The following is a 21,583-nucleotide window of genomic DNA, read 5'->3' as shown; positions in this document are numbered from 1 at the left end:
TCCTACAGGGAGGAGGTTATGATTTAGCAGTGTGGTGCCAGGACAACAACCTCTCCCTGTCTCATTGCCGTCGGTGATCAGGTCTACCACTGTTGTGTCGTCAGAGAACTTGATGATGGTGTTGGAGTCGTGCCTGTGTAACCGATGTGAAATGGCTAGCTAGTTAGCAGTGGTGCGCACTAATAGCGTTTCAATCGGGTGACGTCACTCGCTCTGAGACCTGAAGTAGTTGTTCCCTTTGCTCTGCAAGGGCCGCGGCTTTTGTAGTGCGATGGGTAACGATGCTTCGTGGGTGTTAGTTGATGATGTGTGCAGAGGGTCCCTGGTTCGAGCCCAGGTAGGGGCGAGGAGAGGGAAGCTATACTGTTACACCTGGCAATGYGGTTGTAGGTGAACAGAGAGTACAGGAGGGGACTAAGCACACACCCCTAAGAGGCCCCCGTGTTGAGGATCAGTGTGGCAGCAGTGTTGTTGCCTACCCTCACCACCTAGGGCCGGCCCGTCAGGAAGTCCAGGATCCAGTTGAAGAGGAAGGTGTTCAGTCCCAGTGTCCCCAGCTTGGTGATGAGCTTGGAGGGGACTATGRTGTTGAACGCTGAGCTGTAGTCTATGAACAGTATTCTCACATAGTTATTTCCCCTCTTGTCCAGGTGGGAGACGGCAGTGTGAAGTGCAATAGAGATTGCGTCATCTGTGGATCTGTAGGGGGCGGTATGCAAATTGSAGTGGGTCCAGGGTGTCTGTGATGATGGTCTAGATGTGTGTCATGACCAGCCTTTCAAAGCACTTTATAATTACAGTCATTTATGCAGGTTACCATGGAGTTCATGGGAACAGGGGCAAATGGTGGTCAGCTTGAAACATTTTGGGGGATTATAGACTGGGACAAGGACAGATTGAAAATGTCAGTGAAGACACTTCCTGTCAGCTGGTCTGCTTTGAGAACAGTTCCATCTGGCCCGGGGCCTTGCGAGGTCGAAGGTTAGTAACTGTCGATCTCATGTCCAGTAGTGCTTGGCGGTCATATGTGATAATGGTATGAACTCCCTGTACAAGAAAAGTAAAGATGAACATGAAAAAAAAGTAAAACTAGCAAGTCGGTTTGGAACTCATAAGACGTTGCCCTTCTTCCATCTGTGCCCATCTGTATAGTTAATGTCACACCTGAGACTCAAAAGGTTGACTCAGATCAGATGTCACTTGTAACACATTTAAACCACATAGCAGGTGGGTATGTTTTAAAGGACGCTCGCTGCAAAAAAATGTATTGATTACATTCCAAGCTGTAATCATCTCAAGGATGATCAATGTCGACCAAGGTTGACAGTGCATTCAGAAAGTATTCAGACCCTTCACTATTTCCACATTGTTACGTTACAGCCTTATTCTAAAATGGATTACATTCATTTTTTCCCTCAATCTACACACAATACCTCATAATGACAAAGCGAAAACAGGTTTTTAGAATGTTTGCAAATTTATTAAAATAAAACAGAAATATCTTATTTACATTAGTAAATCATACCATTTGCTATGAGACTCGAATTGAGGTCAGGTCCATCCTGTTTCCATTATCATCCTTGAGATGTTCTACAACTTGATTGGAGTCCACCTGTTGTAAATTATTTTTATTGGACATGATTTTTAAGGCACAAACCTGTCTATATAAGGTCCCACAGTTCATGTAGACAAGCAAAACAGAGCCGTGAGGTCGAAGTAATTGTCCGTAGAGCTCCGAGACAGGATTGTGTCGAGGCACAGATCTGGGAAGGGTACCAAAAAATGTCTGCAGCATTGAAGGTCCACAAGAACACAGTGGACTCCATCATTCTTAAAATGTAAGAAGTTTGGAACCACCAAGACTCTTCCTAGATCTGGCCGCCCGCCAAACTGAGCAATCGATGGAGACTAGTCAGGATCGAGTTAAGATAAACAGAGAAAAGTACAGAGAGATCCTTGATGAAAACCTCAGACTGGGGCAGGTTCACCTTCCAACAGGACAACACGACTTAACACACAGCCAAGACAACGGGAGTGGCTTCGGACAAGTCTCTGAATGTCTTGAGTGGCTCAGCCAGAGCCCAGACTGGAACCCGATCGAACATCTCTGGATAGACCTGAATATAGCTGTGCAGCGTCGCTTCCCATCTAACCAGACAGATCTTGAGAGGATCTGCAGAGATAATGGGAGAAACTCCCCAAATACAGGTGTGCCAAGCTTGTAGCTTCATACCCAAGAAGACTTGAGGCTGTAATCGCTGCCAACAGGTGCTTCAACAAAGTACTGAGATAATGGTCTGATACTAATGAAATGTGAATTCGTTTTTTTATTTTATACATTTGCAAAAATGTCTAAAACCTGTTTTGCTTTGTCATTATGGGGTATTGTGTGTAGATTGATGAGGAAAAAATACAATTTAATCAATTTTAATATAACGTAACAGAACGTGGAAATGTCAAGGGTTTGAATACTTTCCTAATCCACTGTGTCAACTGTCCAGTTGCAGAAACTACAGAACAAATACTCCTCCACTGGTCTCAGATCTGAGGGTGGATTGTTACATTGCTCATTGTCAAGCCAATGAGTGACAAGGAGTTGGCATGATATCACAAAAGACTGGCACTCCAGCTACTCATCCACTACTATACACATATATGAAAATCAAAGGTTTGATACAAAAGTGAAATAATCTTTAGGAAAAAGTTTAAATCTCGCATGTAGGTTAGAAAACATCATTTAGATTGCAAGGGTGGGATTGAAACTTCTCTGGCTACAGTAAATGCCAGTTTACATTCACTGGTGCATTCATGATACAACTACTCCCCCTGCCGGATATTCACTGCAAGTTCAGGCCTCCATGTTGATTTACAATGACACCTGGCAGTTAAAGCGATGGGCCAGTCACGGAGAGGTTGCTGGTTAGAATCCCAGCTCCGACTAGTGTAAACTCTGTCAATGAGAGCCCCTGAGCAAGGAACTTAATCCTAACTGATCTTGTAAGTCGCCCTGGATAGAGCGGCTGCTAAACTAATAAAATGTTTTTAAAATGTAAAACTGTACCTGTTGCACAAAGTTCGGCGCAGGTGTTGGTAACTGGTTCTCCATACACCTGAGCCGAAGTTGTGCAACAGGTAATTCATATGTTTACCTCATTAGTTAGATGGTTTGTCATTAAATGTATAGATAGACATGCTTCTAATATCCGTACATGATTGACGTGACTGACAATTTTGAAGTACGTTAGCTAAAACGAGGTGACGTCAGACCGTCTATTTAAATAGGCAATGAAAAAAACATCTGTTCATTGATTGGTTAAGACGAACCGTCACTCCAAACTAGCGGACCTACAATTCTACACATTTTGCTTTCAATTGTTAGATTTTTGATTTCAACATCCTTTATTTCCACTTCCTCGAAAATATGTTTACATCTCAACTTTATTTTTCATCTTCACGATTTATTTTATTTTGGATTCAATACATAGGCGTGAAATTGACCCATAAACGTGTCCACAGGGATGCTGGCCCATGTTGACTCCAATGCTTCCCACAGTTGTGTCAAGTCGGCTGGATGTCCTTTGGGTGGTGGACCGTTCTTGATACACACGGAAAACGGTCCGAGTGTGAAACCAGCAGCGTTGCAGTTCTTGACACAACCAGTGCGCCTGACACCTACTACCATACCCCGTTCAAAGGCTCTTAAATATTTGTCTTCCCCATTCAAGGCACTTCAATCTTTTGTCTTGCCCAATGGCACACATACACAATCCATGTCTCAAGATTTAAAAATCCTTCATTAACCCATTCCTCCCCTTAATCTCAGATTGATGTGGATTTAACACGTGACATCAATAAAAGTTCATGGCTTCACCTCTTCGTCTGTCAGCATTTCCAAACTCGGTCCTCGGGACCCAGGGATTACACGTTTTGTTTTTCCCTAACACGACACAGCTGATTCAAATGATCACAACTTGATGACGAGTTGACTATTTGAAAGTGCCCCTTGGGTCTCGAGGACTGAGTTTGGGAACGCTGGTCTATATAATGGAAAGAGCAGTACTTAAGTTAACAGCTAATGGGGACCCTAACAAATACCAAATTCCAAATACTACCTTTTACATGGTCAAACTTCTGTGGCAAGCAATTCACAGCATCTGCAATGACATCTGCAAATCTGTGTACACAACCAATAAACGTTGATTTGACTCATTCAGACATGTCTATCCAGTCATTGCAGAGGTGTGTGCATATTTAAAGTATTGTAACAGCTTGTTAGGGGTCTAGAACAGGAGTGGGAATTTGTCTCAAGGCCACATCACAATTTCAAAATTCAGAAAAACTGCAGTATATTGAAAATGTAAAGTCCTTATCATTCATTTATCTAGTTTTAGACGTTCACGAGTTGCCTGGAGTGTTTGTTTTTTTTACCACAAAAAATAATTCCCCCAAAGCGTAATATTTGTATTCAAACCCCGCAGGCCAGGTATGGCGTCCACCCCTCGTTCAGAAGAACTTTAGGGACGCTGCAGTCAGTGCAACAGGAGTGCTATCAGTGTAATAGCCGTTAGAGGGGTCGTATTTCGTTCCTTTTCGTTAGAAAACGCCAGCTACCAAGGAAAGGGTGTCTCACAAAGATTCTGGAGGAAAAAAAATTGCTAGTTGGCTAGGAGTCGCGTCGGATAATCCTTATCTGATCAATCCATTACTCGTCCTATTTGAAGACCCCGGGGGAAAGTAGATACGGTGGTGTTGATAGGTGATGCTGGGAGTAGTAGAAATGACGGGCAGGTAAGAGCTTGGATCCAAGTATGAACACTCGAATTTCACAGCACGTTACCATGCTAATAGCTAGCCGGGCAGCTAACGTTAGCTAATTTGTTCGGTGCGGTACTGTATGTGATAAAGTATGTGATAAAGTGTAACACCTCTAGTGATTTTTTTTTAATGATGGGCGTGAGAATCGGCTTGAAACATTAAATAACTTTTAAATAAAGTTAACTAGCTATTTAGTTCGCTAACCTGACTGRTACAGTAGGCTAGTAACGTCAAGTGAGTGGACGTGTGTGTTGTGAACTTGCTAACGTTAGRTACTTCAAACTCTGTTTTTCTCTCTAGCTTGGTAACGTTAGCCTCTTAGTTGGTTAGTTTCTATAACACTTTTAGGTCGAAACATTCAATCTATTTWAAAATGTAAACAAGTTTGATTATTTGGATCATTACACACGGTCTATTTGTAGACCATGTTGTCATTTTTTGGCACTTGATTTGGGGTGTAGGAATAAGCCAATGAGTGTTGAGGCGACACAGTACAGTACGTGTCTCTGATCAATTACGTGATAAACCAACACTGAATACCATCAGACAGCTATGATCTATCATGTCTCTCTGACTGCTCTCAGATGACCAAATTAGGAGACAGACCCTGAGCAACGTGTGTGTCTCCATGGGGACAGCGGTGCTGTGAGTAATATGATTTGAGTAAGGGACTGTCTGAGGGACAAGGCCCCGCCCCTAAAACCAYGCTTGTCTTTCTGTCCCAAAAGGCTCCCTATTACCTATGTAGTGCACTACCMTTAACCAGCCATAGGGATGTGGTTAAAATTAGTCCACTATATAGGGAATAGAGTGCCATTTGGGATMAACACCCCCACTCTGTAAAACACTGATCTGTAGTAGAGAGGAAAATATATTGACRTTTGCCAGTGRTGTTTCTGTAGACACTCAAGGCASATRTCCAACAGCCCAGCAGTTCTCTGTTGGAATAACTTTCTCRTTGGATTTCTTTCACATTGCATTCCCCTATTCAAGCCCSCTGCAGGAGAATCTGCTGCTGTGTGGTAGCCAGAGTGCCAGTRTCTTGTRGTTATTGTGCCAACTCCTTGCCAATTACTGCAGTCAGTTGAGTTGCGCAAGACCACAAACAGATTTGGGCTAATTTCACAGGGATTGCTGTGTCAGGATCAACAGAACAGCAGCAAATAATTCTGGAGTTGTCGTCTGTTCTGATCTTCATACTTTCATTTTTGTCACCATAGCAACATGGCGAACGCCCTGGCAAACGCGTCGTGCGAGCGCTGTAAGAGCGGCTTCGCCCCGGCAGAGAAGATCGTCAACAGCAACGGGGAGCTGTACCACGAGGGCTGCTTCGTCTGCGCGCAGTGCTTCCAGCAGTTCCCCGAGGGGCTCTTCTATGAGAACATGTAGGATGCACAATTCCTGTATTTCCCCACAAATTCCCAGGTTTCCAAAAATCATGGTTGGAGGATTCTGGATTTCCGGTTTATTCCCTCCAGGATTCTGGAACACTGGGGAATTTGAGGAAAGTTGCCGCTATTCAAATGTCAAACTGTTCAGTGTTTGGGTTTATTGTGTGAGTGAAGCACCTTGTTAAATGTCATAGTTTTCTCCTGACAGTTTGAAGGCAGGAAATACTGTGAACATGACTTTCAGATGCTCTTCGCTCCCTGCTGCACCAGTGTGGTGAGTCAACACACACACACACACACACACACACACACACACACACACACACACACACACATACGCACCATATACACACATACATACCACATACACACATACGCCACACACACATAACACACACACATACATACACAATACAACACACACACATACATACACACATACACACACACACATATACATACATATACCACACCATATACACACACACACACACACACCAAATCTCTTTGTAAATCCACTGTGTGGGTGGTGGGTGGGTGTTCTCATGTTGTATTGGTGGGTGGTGGTGTTCTCATGTTTGATTGGTGGGTGGGTGGGGTTCTCATGTTGTATTGGTGGGTGGGTGGTGTTCCATGTTGTATTGGTGGTGGGGTCGTGTTTCTCATGTTGTATTGGTGGGTGGGTCGGTGGGTGTCTCATGTTGTATTGTGGGTGCGTCGGTGGGGTTCTCATGTTGTATGGTGGGTGGGTCGGTGGGTGTTCTCATGTTGTATTGGTGTGGGTCGTGGGTCTCATGTTGTATTGGTGGTCGGTGTTCTCAGGGGAGTTCATCATGGCCGTGTGATCAAGCGCATGAACAACAGCTGGCATCCTGATTGTTTCTGCTGTGATATCTGCCAGGCTGTGCTCGCTGACGTCGGCTTCGTCAAGAACGCTGGCAGTGAATCTCCAACAATAACACTGCACATTATACAGGGGCCCCAGCCAGTCACACTGCACATTATGCAGGGAGTCCCCAGCCAGTCACACTGCACATTATGCAGGGGAGTCCCAGCCAGTCACACTGCACATTAACAGGGAGTCCCCAGCCAGTCACACTGCACATTATGCAGGGAGTCCCCAGCAGTCACACTGCACAATGTCCATGCATTATACAGGGGAGTCCCCAGCCAGTCACACTGCACATTATACAGGGGAGTCCCCAGCCAGTCACACTGCACATTATGCAGGGAGTCCCCAGCCAGTCACACTGCACATTATGCAGGGGAGTCCCCAGCCAGTCACACTGCACATTATGCAGGGGAGTCCCCAGGCGTCACACTGCACATATACAGGGGAGTCCCCAGCCAGTCACACTGCACATTATGCAGGGGAGTCCCCAGCCAGTCACACTGCACATATACAGGGGAGTCCCCAGCCAGTCACACTGCACATTATGCAGGGGGATCCCCAGCCAGTCACACTGCACATTATGCAGGGAGTCCCCAGCCAGTCACACTGCACATTATACAGGGGATCCCCAGCCAGTCACACTGCACATTATACAGGGGAGTCCCCAGCCAGTCACACTGCACATTATACAGGGGAGTCCCCAGCCAGTCACACTGCACATTATACAGGGGAGTCCCCAGCCAGTCACACTGCACATATGCAGGGGAGTCCCCAGCCAGTCACACTGCACATTATGCAAGGAGTCCCCAGCCAGTCACACTGCACATTATGCAGGGGAGTCCCAGCCGTTCACACTGCACATTATGCAGGGAGTCCCCAGCCAGTCACACTGCACATTATGCAGGGGAGTCCCCAGCCAGTCACACTGCACATTATGCAGGGGAGTCCCAGCCGTCACACTGCACATTATGCAGGGGAGTCCCCTCCAGTCACACTGCACATTATGCAGGGGAGTCCCCAGCCAGTCACACTGCACATTATGCAGGGAGTCCCCAGCCAGCACACTGCACATTATGCAGGGGAGTCCCCAGCCAGTCACACTGCACATTATGCAGGGAGTCCCCAGCCAGTCACACTGCACATTAACCATGGTAGATGACTATTTAAACAACACAAATCAATCAGTGCTGTGAGAAGTATTTACCCCGTTTCTGATTTCTCAGTTTGTTGAATATTTGTAAACTCAGGTTCCCTTTATCTAATATCAGGTTTTGGTTGAAGATCTGATAACATTCAGTATCACAATATCAAGAGAACATCAGAAAGGAGGCAAATACTTTTCCAACACTGTAAATAAAGCGTAGGAGAAACTTCTACTGTGTCCACCCTTTCCCTGCTTTGTTTGGCCCAGCGAGACATGTTGGATACCCATCCTGCTTTTTGTCCCTGCCCAGGCACCTATGTCGGCCCTGCCAAACCGTGAGAAGGCTAGAGTCTGGGAAGTACATCTGTCAGAAATGCCATGCCATCATCGAGGACAGCCCTCTCATTCTAAGAACGACCCCTACCACCCCGACCACTTCAACTGCAACAACTGTGGGTCAGTACGCTTCACAGCTCCCTCCTGATATCTGACATGACGTGTTCCTGATTCCATTATGTGGGTCAGTACACTTCACAGCTCCCTCTGATATCTGACATGATGTGTTCCTGATTCCATATGTGGGTCAGTACACTCACAGCTCCCTCCTGATATCTGACATGATGTTCCTGATTCCATTATGTGGGTCAGTACACTTCACAGCTCCCTCCTGATATCTGACATGATGTGTTCCTGATTCCATTATGTGGGTCAGTACCTTCACAGCTCCCTCCTGATATCTGACATGATGTGTTCCTGATTCCATTATGTGGGTCAGTACACTTCACAGCCCCCCCTGATATCTGACATGACGTGTTCCTGATTCCATTATGTGGGTCAGTACACTTCACAGCTCCCTCCTGATATCTGACATGATGTGTTCCTGATTCCATTATGTGGGTCAGTACACTTCACAGCTCCCCCTGATATCTGACATGATGTGTTCCTGATTCCATTATGTGGGTCAGTACCTTCACAGCTCCCTCCTGATATCTGACATGATGTGTTCCTGATTCCATTATGTGGTCAGTACACTTCACAGCTCCCTCCTGATATCTGACATTGATTGTGGGTCAGTACCTTCACAGCTCCCCCCTGCATATCTGACATATGTGGGTCAGTACACTTCACAGCTCCCCTGATATCTGACATGATGTGTTCCTGATTCCATTATGTGGGTCAGTACACTTCACAGCTCCCCCTGATATCTGACATGATGTTGTTCCTGATTCCATTATGTGGGTCAGTAACTTCACAGCTCCCCCCTGATATCTGACATGATGTGTTCCTGATTCCATTATGTGGGTCAGTACCTTCACAGCTCCCCCTGATATCTGACATGATGTGTTCCTGATTTCATTATGTGGTCAGTACACTTCACAGCTCCCCCTGATATCTGACATGATGTGTTCCTGATTCCATTATGTGGTCAGTCACTATTTGAATAATGAAAGCAAGAGTGTTTAAGATGTTACCATTTCCTGCTTCAAAAGCACTGTTTTGTGTGTGTTTTGTGTAATATAATGGTGTATAATGTTTGTCCCTCTCCCTGTAGTAAGGAGCTGACAGCAGATGCCAGGGAGCTGAAGGGAGAGCTGTACTGTCTTCCCTGCCATGATAAGATGGGGGTGCCGATCTGTGGCGCCTGCAGAAGGCCCATCGAGGGACGCGTGGTCAACGCCATGGGCAAGCAGTGGCACGTCGAGGTGTGTGGTCGGAAATGACATGATGGGCTCTAGTGGTGTTTTAGACATATTTGGACTCCAATGTGATGGTTTAGTCAGATGTTTGCTGAGTAAGCTTTTACAAAGAAATGATATGTTACATTTTTATAATTTTTATACTCTCCATCCTGTGACACCTTTCTTTTCCTTCCAACACATTCCTTCATACTTTATTTTTCTCTACATCCTCATCTTTGTGGCTTCCTTTATCCCTCTCTTCCTCCCTCCTTCTTCCCTCCTTCCCCCCTCCTCCTCTCCCAGCACTTTGGGTGTAGTGTATGTGAGCGATCGTTCCAGGGCCATCCCTACTATGAATGTAAGGGCTATGCCTACTGCGAGTGGCACTTTAACATGGTGAGAAGGGGTTATGTCCCAAATGGCAGTAGTCCCTATGTAGTGCACTACTTTAACTAGAGCCCATAGTGTTCTGGTCAGATTTAGGGCCCTATGTAGGGAATAGGGTGCCATTTGGGACAGATACCAGGAGAAGGGAGGGCTTTCTCCTCCCACACATAGAAACTGCACTGCAGGAAACAACATTGCATAGCGAGCTACGCAACTACACTCTTCAGCCTTCAGCCACATACACCCGTCATATGTCAATAGAAACAAGAGGCACACCATTACCGCATTCACAGATAAGTTCTTCTTACCCAGAAATACATGGGTGTGGGTGCCTAAACACATTGTTGCACTTTAATCTCTCACAGCTTTACAGTACTGATGATTACACTACAAGTAGTCCACAGTGCCTGGCCTGCCTGCAGTTGACATTCTCTCCACTAGAGGCCATTGTTCTGCTTTCTGTCCTGAATGACTGCTGTGTGTGTGTCATGCATCTTTCTGACCAAGCCCCTTGAGTTACTTGGGCCAGTTGTATTCATAAAGCTCTCAGAGTAGGGCTGATATAGGGTTAGTTTAGTCTTTAAAGGTCCCAAACAGTCATTCTGATTCACATGTAAAATAGCATTTTAGTGACTAAAATATCCCCCATATATTTGTTTTGGATAGAAATGCTCAATGTGGTCTAACTACCAGGAAGTTTGAAAAGACAGGTGAGTGGAGAGCTTATACTTGTGAGCTCTCCTTGACTGACAGCTCTTTGAAACCCCTATGTCAAGCAACTTGGATACAGTGTTGCAGTAAAATCATCTCAAGCAAATGTGGTGATACATTTAATACCTCTCCCATTTGGCATGTCTGTTATGATGTGGTTCACAGCAGCACTGACGGATGTGTTGACATGACAACGGCGTCTGAGTTTCTAACAACCCCCGTTCCATGCTGGCTGAAGACCTAGCTAGCCTGTAACTAGCTAACACCAGACAAAGATGAAGACCTAGCTAACACCAGACACAGATGAAGACCTAGCTAGCAGCCTGTAACTGCTAACACCAGACACAGATGAAGACCTAGCTAACACGCAGACCAAGATGAAGACCTAGCTAACACCAGACGCAATGAAGACCTAGCTAACACAGACACAGATGAAGACCTAGCTAACACCAGACCAGATGAAGACCTAGCTAACACCAGACACAGATGAAGACCTAGCTAACCAGACCAGATGAACTAGCTAACACCAGACACAGATGAAGACCTAGCTACACCCGACACAGATGAAGACCTAGCTAACACCAGACCAATGAAGACCTAGCTAACCCAGAACCAGATGAAGACCCAGCTAGCACCGTAACTAGCTAACACAGACACAGATGAAGACCTAGCTAGCCCGTAACTAGCTAACACCAGACACAGATGAAGACCTAGCTACCCGTAACTAGCTAACACCAGACACAGATGAAGACCCAGCTAACACCAGAAACAGATGAAGACCCAGCTAGCCAGTAACTAGCTAGCACCAGGCACAGATAAAAGGGGACATGAGTGTCTTTACCATAGATGAATAGTGTGAACGTTTAATTATATTTGATGACACTTACAGTCCAATTTTGGCACCAGTAGAGTAGCTGTATAAACCACGCCCCTCCACAAACACGCCTTCTCCTCGATGTTGGTTACAAAGCGGTACTTATTTTAAATTAGGTAAGAGATAATCATTTTACCATTGGTGTATTAAAATGAGTTAGGGTGATGTCACCCTAACCCCTTAACAATGAATCCAAGTGTTTGACATGGGGGAGGGGACCAGTATCTTTATGACTTTATCAATGTAGGAGAACAGTCATTTTTCATACTTTGACCTGGTTTCATTCAAATATCATCCAGTTTCATGAAAAACATGGATTTTTATTTGACTGTTCATGACCTTTAAGATCATAATGAATAACATAGTATAGGTAGATCACCTGATCCTAGATCAGCACTCCTTCACTGATACGCTTTGTGAATATGTGCCCTGATGGCAGCTGACTAGAGTTAGCCAAGTTAGCTTACTTAACTGCTTGTGCCTGTAAGTAGAGTTAGCAATATGTTAACGCCTGTGTAGTGGTGTCTGCCTGTGACAAGAGTTAGCTATTAGCCATGCTAACTTGGGGTGCTACTTCCCTGTGACTAGTTAGCCATTAGCCATGCTAACATGTGATGTTGCCTGTGTTTGCAGCATTTTGTGTGTGCTAAGTGTGAGAAGCCGTTCCTTGGACACCGCCACTATGAGAGGAAGGGTTTGGCCTACTGTGAGACCCACTACAACCAGGTAATAAAGCTATGATCTGACTGTGAGACCCACTACAACCAGGCAATAAAGCTATGATCTGACTGAGAACCCACTACAACCAGGTAATAAAGCTATGATCTGACTGTGAGACCCACTACAACCAGGTAATAAAGCTATGATCTGACTTGAGACCCACTACAACCAGGTAATAAAGCTATGATCTGACTGTGAGACCCACTACAACCAGGTAATAAAGCTATGATCTGACTGTGAGACCCACTACAACAGGTATAAAGCTATGATCTGACTGTGAGACCCACTACAACCAGGTAATAAAGCTATGATCTGACTGTGAGACCCACTACAACCAGGTAATAAAGCTATGATCTGACTGAGACCCACTAACCAGTAATAAAGCTATGATCTGACTGTAAGACCCACTACAACCAGGTAAATGTACCCTATTCCTATGTAATGCACTATGTTTGACAGGTCCCATGGGCTCATGTCCCTCAACGTCATGCGATAGGGTTGCTGAGTAACAGTTATTGCATGTTTCTCTGGCTGGCACTGACTGAAATGTAAAGTTTGATAATGGTTAAATCAAGTAGTGTATGTTTGGTGAATGAAATGCTCATCTCTGCCTGTGTCTCAACCCTCTAGCTCTTTGGTGATGTGTGCTACATTGCAACAGAGTGATAGAAGGAGATGGTAAGCATCAACTGTTTTTCATGTTTAATGAATTGTTTTAGAACGATCTAAAGCATAATGGACTTTCTGTTCCTCCTGTAGTGGTGTCAGCCCTGAACAAAGCATGGTGTGTAACTGCTTCTCCTGCGCCACCTGCAACACCAAGCTCACCCTCAAGTATGTTGTTATTACATATTATATATCAGTGGTATTATACTGGGCTCTTTCCTAACCCTTTGGCTCTTCCTGTCTGTCGTTGTCCTGCCTTCTTCTCAATCTGTGTGCGTCCCAAAGGACACCCTATCCCTATAAAGTACTGTGTTTCTCAACCTTCCTCCTATTGACACAATCTGTTTTTCCTCTTATTTCTCTAGTCTTCTACTTCTCCACCCTGTGCTTTTCCATCCTCTGTTTTCTCTTCTCTCTCCCTCCCCTTCCTGTGGTGTAACAGAGACAAGTTTGTAGAGGTAGATCTGAGCCTGTATGTAAGCACTGTTACGAGCGGATGCCTGAGGACTGAAACGCAGACTGGCCCGCGCCGAGAGGGACGCCTCAAAAGACCGCAAAAAGAAACCTGTTATCTGTCTGTAGACTTTTCCAGTCCTCTTCTTTTCATCTTCACTATCCTCCTCTGCTCATTTTCATCCTTGGTTAGTAATTCTACTTCCTGTCATCTTCACTATCCTCATATCCATCTATTGTTAGTAATTCCACTTCCTGTCTTCACTATCCTCTCATTTCCATCTATTGGTTAGTAATCCACTTCCTGTCATCTTCACTATCCTCTATTTCCACCCATTGGTTAGTAATTCCACTTCCTGTCATCTTCACTATCCTCTCATTTCTATCTATTGGTTAGTAATTCCACTTCCTGTCTTCTTCATATCCTCTCTCATTCCACTCTATTGGTTAGTAATTCCACTTCCTGTCATCTTCACTATCCTCTCATTTCCATCCATTGGTTAGTAATTCCACTTCCTGTCATCTTCACTATCCTCTCATTTCTATCTATTGGTTAGTAATTCCACTTCCTGTCTTCTTCACTATCCTCTCTCATTTCCATCTATTGTTAGTAATTCCACTTCCTGTCTTCTTCACTATCCTTTCTCATTTCCATCCATTGGTTAGTAATTCCACTTCCTGTCTTCTTCACTATCCTCATTTCCCATCTATTGATAGTAATTCCACTTCCTGTCTTCTTCACTATCCTCATTTCCATCATTGGTTAGTAATTCCACTTCCTGTCATCTTCACTATCCTCTCATTTCTATCTATTGGTTAGTAATTCCACTTCCTGTCTTCTTCACTATCCTCTCTCATTTCCATCTATTGGTTAGTAATTCCACTTCCTGTCTTCTTCACTATCCTTTCTCATTTCCATCCATTGGTTAGTAATTCCACTTCCTGTCTTCTTCACTATCCTCATTTCCATCTATTGGATAGTAATTCCACTTCCTGTCTTCTTCACTATCCTCATTTCCATCTATTGGATAGTAATTCCACTTCCTGTCTTCTTCACTATCCTCATTTCCATCTATTGGTTAGTAATTCCACTTCCTGTCTTCTTCACTATCCTTTCTCATTTCCATCCATTGGTTAGTAATCCACTTCCTGTCTTCTTCACTATCCTCATTTCCATCTATTGGATAGTAATTCCACTTCCTGTCTTCTTCACTATCCTCATTTCCATCTATTGGTTAGTAATTCCACTTCCTGTCTTCTTCACTATCCTCATTTCCATCTATTGGTTAGTAATTCCCATTCCTGTCTTCTTCACTATCCTTTCTCATTTCCATCCATTGGTTAGTAATTCCACTTCTGTCTTCTTCACTATCCTCATTCCCATTATTGGTAGTAATTCCACTTCCTGTCTTCTTCACTATCCTCATTTCCATCTATTGGATAGTAATTCCACTTCCTGTCTTCTTCACTATTCTCTCATTTCCATCTATTGGTTAGTAATTCCATTCCTGTCATCTTCACTATCCTCTCTCATTTCCATCTATTGGTTAGTAATTCCACTTCCTGTCATCTTCACTATTCTCTCATTTCCATCTATTGGTTAGTAATTCCACTTCCTGTCATCTTCACTATCCTCTCTCATTTCCATCTATTGGTTAGTAATTCCACTTCCTGTCATCTTCACTATCCTCTCTCATTTCCATCTATTGGTTAGTAATTCCACTTCTGTCATCTTCACTATCCTCTCTCATATCCATCTATTGGTTAGTAATTCACTTCCTGTCATCTTCACTATCCTCTCTCATTTCCATCTATTGGTTAGTAATTCCACTTCCTGTCATCTTCACTATCTCTCTCATATCCATCTATTGTTAGTAATTCCACTTCCAAGTCACTCTTCATTTATATTTTCCTCTTATTGTCTTTCCTCTTGTTGTTTTCTCCTCCAGTTTGCTTGATCTGTTCAGTCAATGCTCTGTTCTGTCATTGCTCTGTTATGTTTACATTACATTTAAGTCATTTAGCAGACGCTCTTATCCAGAGCGACTTACAAATTGGTGCATTCACCTTATGATATCCAGTGGAACAACCACTATTATGTGACAATGGCTGCGTCCCAAATGACAACCTGTGGGCCCTGGTCCAACGTAGTGCACTATAAAGGGAATAGGGTGCCATTTGGGATGCACATGTTGTGATCAAAGGTGTATGTGTAATCTTCCACATTCATATGATATGGAGGTCATTTCCCTTTAAAAATACAATATTTAGTGTTGGTTCCACTTCAGTACATCTGACTGTATTTCTGTCCTGTCATGCTAGTTGTGTGATCATAGTGTAACTTGCTAAGGATAGACACCTGCATGTGCTGCTCTTCATGAGAATACAAAAACATTTAAAATAATTATTCGTAAACACATTTCATACACAATGGAGTCCAAAATGCATTACAAAATACTGACTGTGTCTCCCCTGTCCTCTGTTGACAGGACAAGTTTGTGGAGTTTACATGAAGCCTGTGTGTAAGAAATGTTATGAGAAGTTTCCTCTGGAACTGAAGAAGAGACTGAAGAAACTGGCTGAGACTGTCGGACGCAAGTAGACCTCCGAGTACCAAGGGGGCGACACTGAACAAAATGTCCAGTAGCTTTCCCAAAGTTCCAGAAACTCTGGAAAATTCCTGGCTTTCCGGATGTCCTGCGTATTCCCTATTGATTCTGGGGATCTTCCATTTGCTGGGTTTCTAGAAACCTGGGATTTTCAGAAAGTTACTGGAGGTTTGCAGCCCGATGAGCAAGCTGAAACCGATATTAACCTTAACAAGTGCCCAAATGAATCGTATAAATGTGTCAGACTCAAAAATACTGTCTATTCCAGTATTTTCGTCTTTGACGTCCTCGGGTACTAAGTATAACGTGTTATCTTTTTCTCACTTTTTAATTGATTATTTTTGTGGAAGTGGCTTTTTGCATGTGGAGCTGTTTTCCAGATGTCCAGTCTTATTCAAACAATATAGAACCTCATTCTGCCTGACAATGACCTATGAAAGCATGGAGGGGGAAAACGATGGGTGAAATGCATTTAGATATTGTTAAGAAATAATGCATATAACTGTCTGATCTAGTTTGGCCACGAGCAGACCCAAATGAACAGCATTATAAAGGGTTAATGACATCTAACAAAATACTTGCACACTGTCTTAAAGAGATGAGAAGGTGCTTGTAGTACTCTTAAAATAGCTTTTGTCTTGTGCCTTTGGTATGAATATACACTGAGTATACAAAATATTTCCATGACATAGACGGATCAGGTGAAAGCTATGATCYCTTATTGACGTCTCTTCAATCAGTAGATGACAGATTTAAAGAAGGATTTTTAACTCAGTACAAGTACTAATGTTTGGTAAGCTCAGTGTATATTTTACACTGCATTATATACTGTAAGTGTGTCAGATAATATGCATGTGGTTGTYCAATATACTGGCATGTGATCCAGACTTACTACAACTGCCTTAATTAGAGAATATTCCTCACTTCTGTGTAAGAATGAGAATTCTAGCTGTGTATCAGAACGTGGAGCCAATGAGTCTGGTATGTCTGGTATATCATGTGTGAGTCTGGTATATCGTGTGTGAGTCTGGTATATCGTGTATCCTAACATTTGCTTGTAATAAAATAAAATGTCATGGGTTTGTTTGAATATTACTCCCAACCGTTTCAGAGGAGGAGAGTTGAAAGGAATGGAGATGGACACGTCTTAGCATGCTACTCCATTTTGTTCCATCACTGTGAGTCGCTGACAGGTTTAAACAAGTTAGGGGAGTGTTTCATGGAGCACAATCGCTTAAGTAGAATTAGTTAGATAGGTATGATAAATATACGTATGTAAAGGTCTTAATTACACCCTAGATCAGCTAGATGCAGGCAAGAGTGTGCAAGGTGGTTTTGAATGTGTCGGTATCTGACACCTTGATTACTCAAAATTATCTCAACCTGTGTACGTACCTACATTGTAAACTTTCATTCATAGGCTAGGTTGTAGCAGCCACATGATGGGTACAGGGAAAATGTTAGTATCATGTAGTATCCTACACCTATTGATGTTACATTGAGATGGGTGAATGGAATATGAATGACAGTCATCCAATATGCTGTTATAGAAATAAAATGTAAATGATCATCCTTCCTCATCTTAAACGGCACCGATCGCCACTGTCGTCTCCTGTGTACATACCTAATATTGAGTACATACCTGCATCTCCTGAATACAAACCAAGTAATCTTCAAACATGAATAAGGTCTTTCATGCGCTGTTGGCAGAACTTTTATGATCTCAAAATGGAGTCAGTCGGCAGTTGTGAGGGCTCTGAAGTTGAGCCTGTCCAGGATGTGGTGGCCTTCCTGAGGCGGACATGTGTGGTAGAGACGTCCAACGTTTTGTCCTGAGACTCCTACCGGAGATCATTTGGAAAAGAGTGGATTCCTGCTTTTTGGGCGACCCATACGTGGAGGGTAAAGCTGGGTAGAGGACAAAAAAAGGGTAATACAATGGGGGTTATAAATGGGGTTGAGTGTAGAAGGTGGATAGAATGAAAAAGGAATATTATATGTGTTTGTGGACACCTGACTATTGGTGAGAACAGACCTGGTGGCAATGGCGGACAGAAAAGCATGTCTGTCTTGTGAGCTTTGACAGAGTTGCTACCTGATATGCAGGTTAGATTAGGTTATTCCGTGAGGGCCTATGTTCTGAATCCGCTACGGTGCTTTAGGTGCCAAGGATTGGACATGTTGCGCAGTGTTGTAGAAGAAGGGATCCCACGATGTGAGGAAAGTGCAGGAAAGCATAGTAAGAGGGAGTGTACAGTTCGGGATACAGGAAAGCAACTGTGTGTTCAACTGGGGGTTTTCATGCAGCTGGGGACCCAAAGTGCTTTGTGAGAGAGGACAGGTTGAGATTGCCAGGAGTTCGGAGTGGGGGCTGAAGCAGTGAACGAGGGTATCCCAGGGTGAGAGAGTCGGGTGAGAGCCTCGCCAGTGAGTAGGCTGAAGAGGAGGATGAGTTTTAGTATGGTTGGATTTCTGATCAACGGCATCGATGGAGGGAAAGTACATGTGGCTAGTTGCAGCTGCAGAGAAACATGGAAATGGTTCAACTGAAATGTGGTCCTTCTCATTTAACCCAACCCCTCTGAATCAGAAAGGTGCAGGAGTAGCTGCCTAATCGACATCCACCGCTTCACGCGCCCGGGGAACAGTGGGTTAACTGCCTTGCTCAGGGGCAGAACGACAGATTGTTACCATGTCAGCTTGGGATTTGATTCCAGCAACCTTTCGGTTTACCTGGCCCAGCACTCTAACCATAGGTAACCTGTGAGCCACGAAAAAAATTAAAACGGTTAAAACATTGAGTGACGAGTTTTGAGGGAAGGGGTTCCATCCTCCCAGGTGGATGGCCTGTTGTGGGGAGTCGGGTTCGTAGGGCCATCAGTAAAGGCTCCATACACTGTGTTGTCAAGAAGATAACTTTTGTGTCGGGTTCAAATGTATGTTCAAATGTAAAATGTTCAAATGTAAATTACTACGTATGTAATAGCACATTTAAACTTTCTAATATCAAAATATCTCATTTAATATTTTCACCTGTTTTTTGTTGTTGTTTGTGACCAAAATCCACAATCYGACCTGCGAAAGGCAGCAATACGCAACACAGAGTCTGCCCGAAATGTACATGAAGAATAAGATATCGCCACAGATAGAACAATGAGACAGATATTTCACCGGATGTATAAATGTGAAGCATCTGGTTTGCGTTTCCACTCACTACCAAATTTGGTAGTGAGAGGAAGCCCATTGGTCGGCAGTGGGAGAAGATGGAAAGAGATGGATTTTGGCCGACATTCTGCACATTTCCTCATCGATGAAATATTTGATTTCGATACAGTTTTCTATTCCGAAAACTAGAATATGTTATGAACAGAGTGGACTAAGTTGTGTAGACTTGACCCTTTGCAACGTTTTTAAAAATCCCGTTGTTTAGAAAGATTGAGTTATTGCACACGCGCACTTCACAGAGTAGGCGTTCCCTAAAGGAAATCTGCAGATGCGTGCTAGAACGCGCCAATAGGATCTCGCTAGCTCATGCTTGGCTCTGGTCAACTCTCCTTCCTTGTTCTGCCCTCTATTACTCATTTGTTCCCGTTGGAAACGACAGGCTGTGGTATATCTTAGTTTAGTTGTAAAGATCTTCGACGTCACATTTGCACGGTGGTATCACATATASATCTTTGGYGGTAGTGGGAGAACAGGAAGTTCCGGGCAGGCGCCTTAACTGTGTTGYCAAGACGATAACTTTTGTGTCGGTTTCAAATGTATTACTACTGGTATGTAATAGCACATTTAAACGTTCTAATATCAAAAGAACAYGTCATAACATGCTAGGTAACAAATAACTTGAAGTTGTATCACGTTTGGTAAAGGTTTTATGTGCTATTTTTGTGTCAAGCCGAGTGAGTGAAGAACGTGATCAAATCTATTTTTCAAGTCACATAAACTAGAGACTGGGTTTGTCTGAGTGACTTTACATCATTTCGTAAAGGTAATTTAATAAAAAAATACAAGTATTTGATATTTCTGAGTGCGTTTGACATATTGGTTTTGTGTAAAATTCACAAGCTGGTAAATTGGTGGCGCCCACTCGGTCTGCTTCAACGGACTTCGGTGCAGGCAGTGCTCGTGCATCCGAGAGAGACAAATTCACAGCTACACTACTGGTTTGAAGATGAATGTAATGTTTATCCGTTTTTCACATGTGTAGCAATATTCAGACGCATTCAGTTCTTTCTATCTATATCTATAATTGTTACTATGGTGTGAACGGGAAATACAATAGTTTTTTTGTGATTTAAATAATACAGTGAAGACAAGGTTATTCCAGAAAATAGTTCATTGTGCTGCTTAAAACAACAACTGCAACCTAAATGGTTTTGGGTCTTTTATGCGTTTATGTAAATGTAGGACATCTACTCTAGATTAAGTGTATTTACGTTGTGATTTAGTGTGGAATTTGTGTCTAGTGTGAATTAATTCATGTTTTGTTGTCAATGCTTAGCTACCTGATCTATTGAAATTAAATCACTGAACAAGAAAAAATATAGAATTATTAGGATATAAAGAGAAATCGGCCAGAACGTCAGACAATTTTTGTGTCGTTGTCTATTATTACTACAGGCCGACTCAGACTTACAGTCTGAGCCGGTATCATCAACGTGAGAACACAAACCCATCCTGCCTCTCTCCTCCCACTGAGTAGAAACCTACAGTCTGAGTCCTGATTGTGGACAGTGGAGTCCAGTGTTTGCCTGTATGGCATCCAGAGATGGCATCAGTGAAGCTGGAGAACTGCAGTCAAACAACTGGAGCTGAATGTCACATTAAAAGATAAGAAGAGGAGGAGAATTGGGAAATCTGTTTCTCATGGTAAGAGCAGGTTCTATCTAACTAAATGTATGTTGTTTCATTCCAACTTCCCACTGTTCATGAAAAGTTGCAGATAGAACTGTTTCAATGGAGAGTCATGTTATTTCATGCTACTGGATTAACATAAATGTACAGTACCAGTCAAAGATCTGGACACAGCCTACTCATTCCAGGTTTTTTCTTTATTTTCTACTATTTTCTACATTTAGAAATTAATAGTGAAGACATCAAAACTATAAATAACTTTAAGCAATGTATAAGAGTTATACTCCAGTCTAGTAGGTGGCGTAGTGCAACATTATTGGATGCCAACAGCCGTTCAACATATCGAAGAACCTCACCTGTAATGTGCCACGTTACACAATCTCTCTCT

The 21,583-nt window shown here is 43.3% G+C and overlaps 1 long non-coding RNA gene and 1 pseudogene across 2 annotated transcripts; one reads left to right on the top strand and one right to left on the bottom strand.

Annotated features, from left to right (window-relative positions):
- Positions 1–4,528: 4,528 nt before the first annotated feature.
- Positions 4,529–13,924, top strand: LOC111966034 (LIM and senescent cell antigen-like-containing domain protein 1; annotated as a pseudogene).
- Positions 11,260–11,821, bottom strand: LOC139027991 (uncharacterized). Of its 2 annotated transcripts, none has more exons than XR_011480127.1 (3): positions 11,772–11,821; positions 11,443–11,513; positions 11,260–11,342 (listed from the first exon to the last, which is right to left on the bottom strand). It is a non-coding gene; the product is annotated as an uncharacterized lncRNA (long non-coding RNA). The 2 variants fall into 2 exon arrangements; XR_011480126.1 differs by lacking the exon at positions 11,772–11,821 and adding an exon at positions 11,687–11,757.
- Positions 13,925–21,583: the final 7,659 nt, after the last annotated feature.

This window comes from Salvelinus sp. IW2-2015, linkage group LG6.2 (genome assembly GCF_002910315.2).
Source record: "Salvelinus sp. IW2-2015 linkage group LG6.2, ASM291031v2, whole genome shotgun sequence".
Lineage (NCBI taxonomy): Eukaryota > Metazoa > Chordata > Actinopteri > Salmoniformes > Salmonidae > Salvelinus > Salvelinus sp. IW2-2015.
Note: the sequence above shows the minus strand (reverse complement) of the source record. Positions and strands in the feature narration are given on the sequence as shown.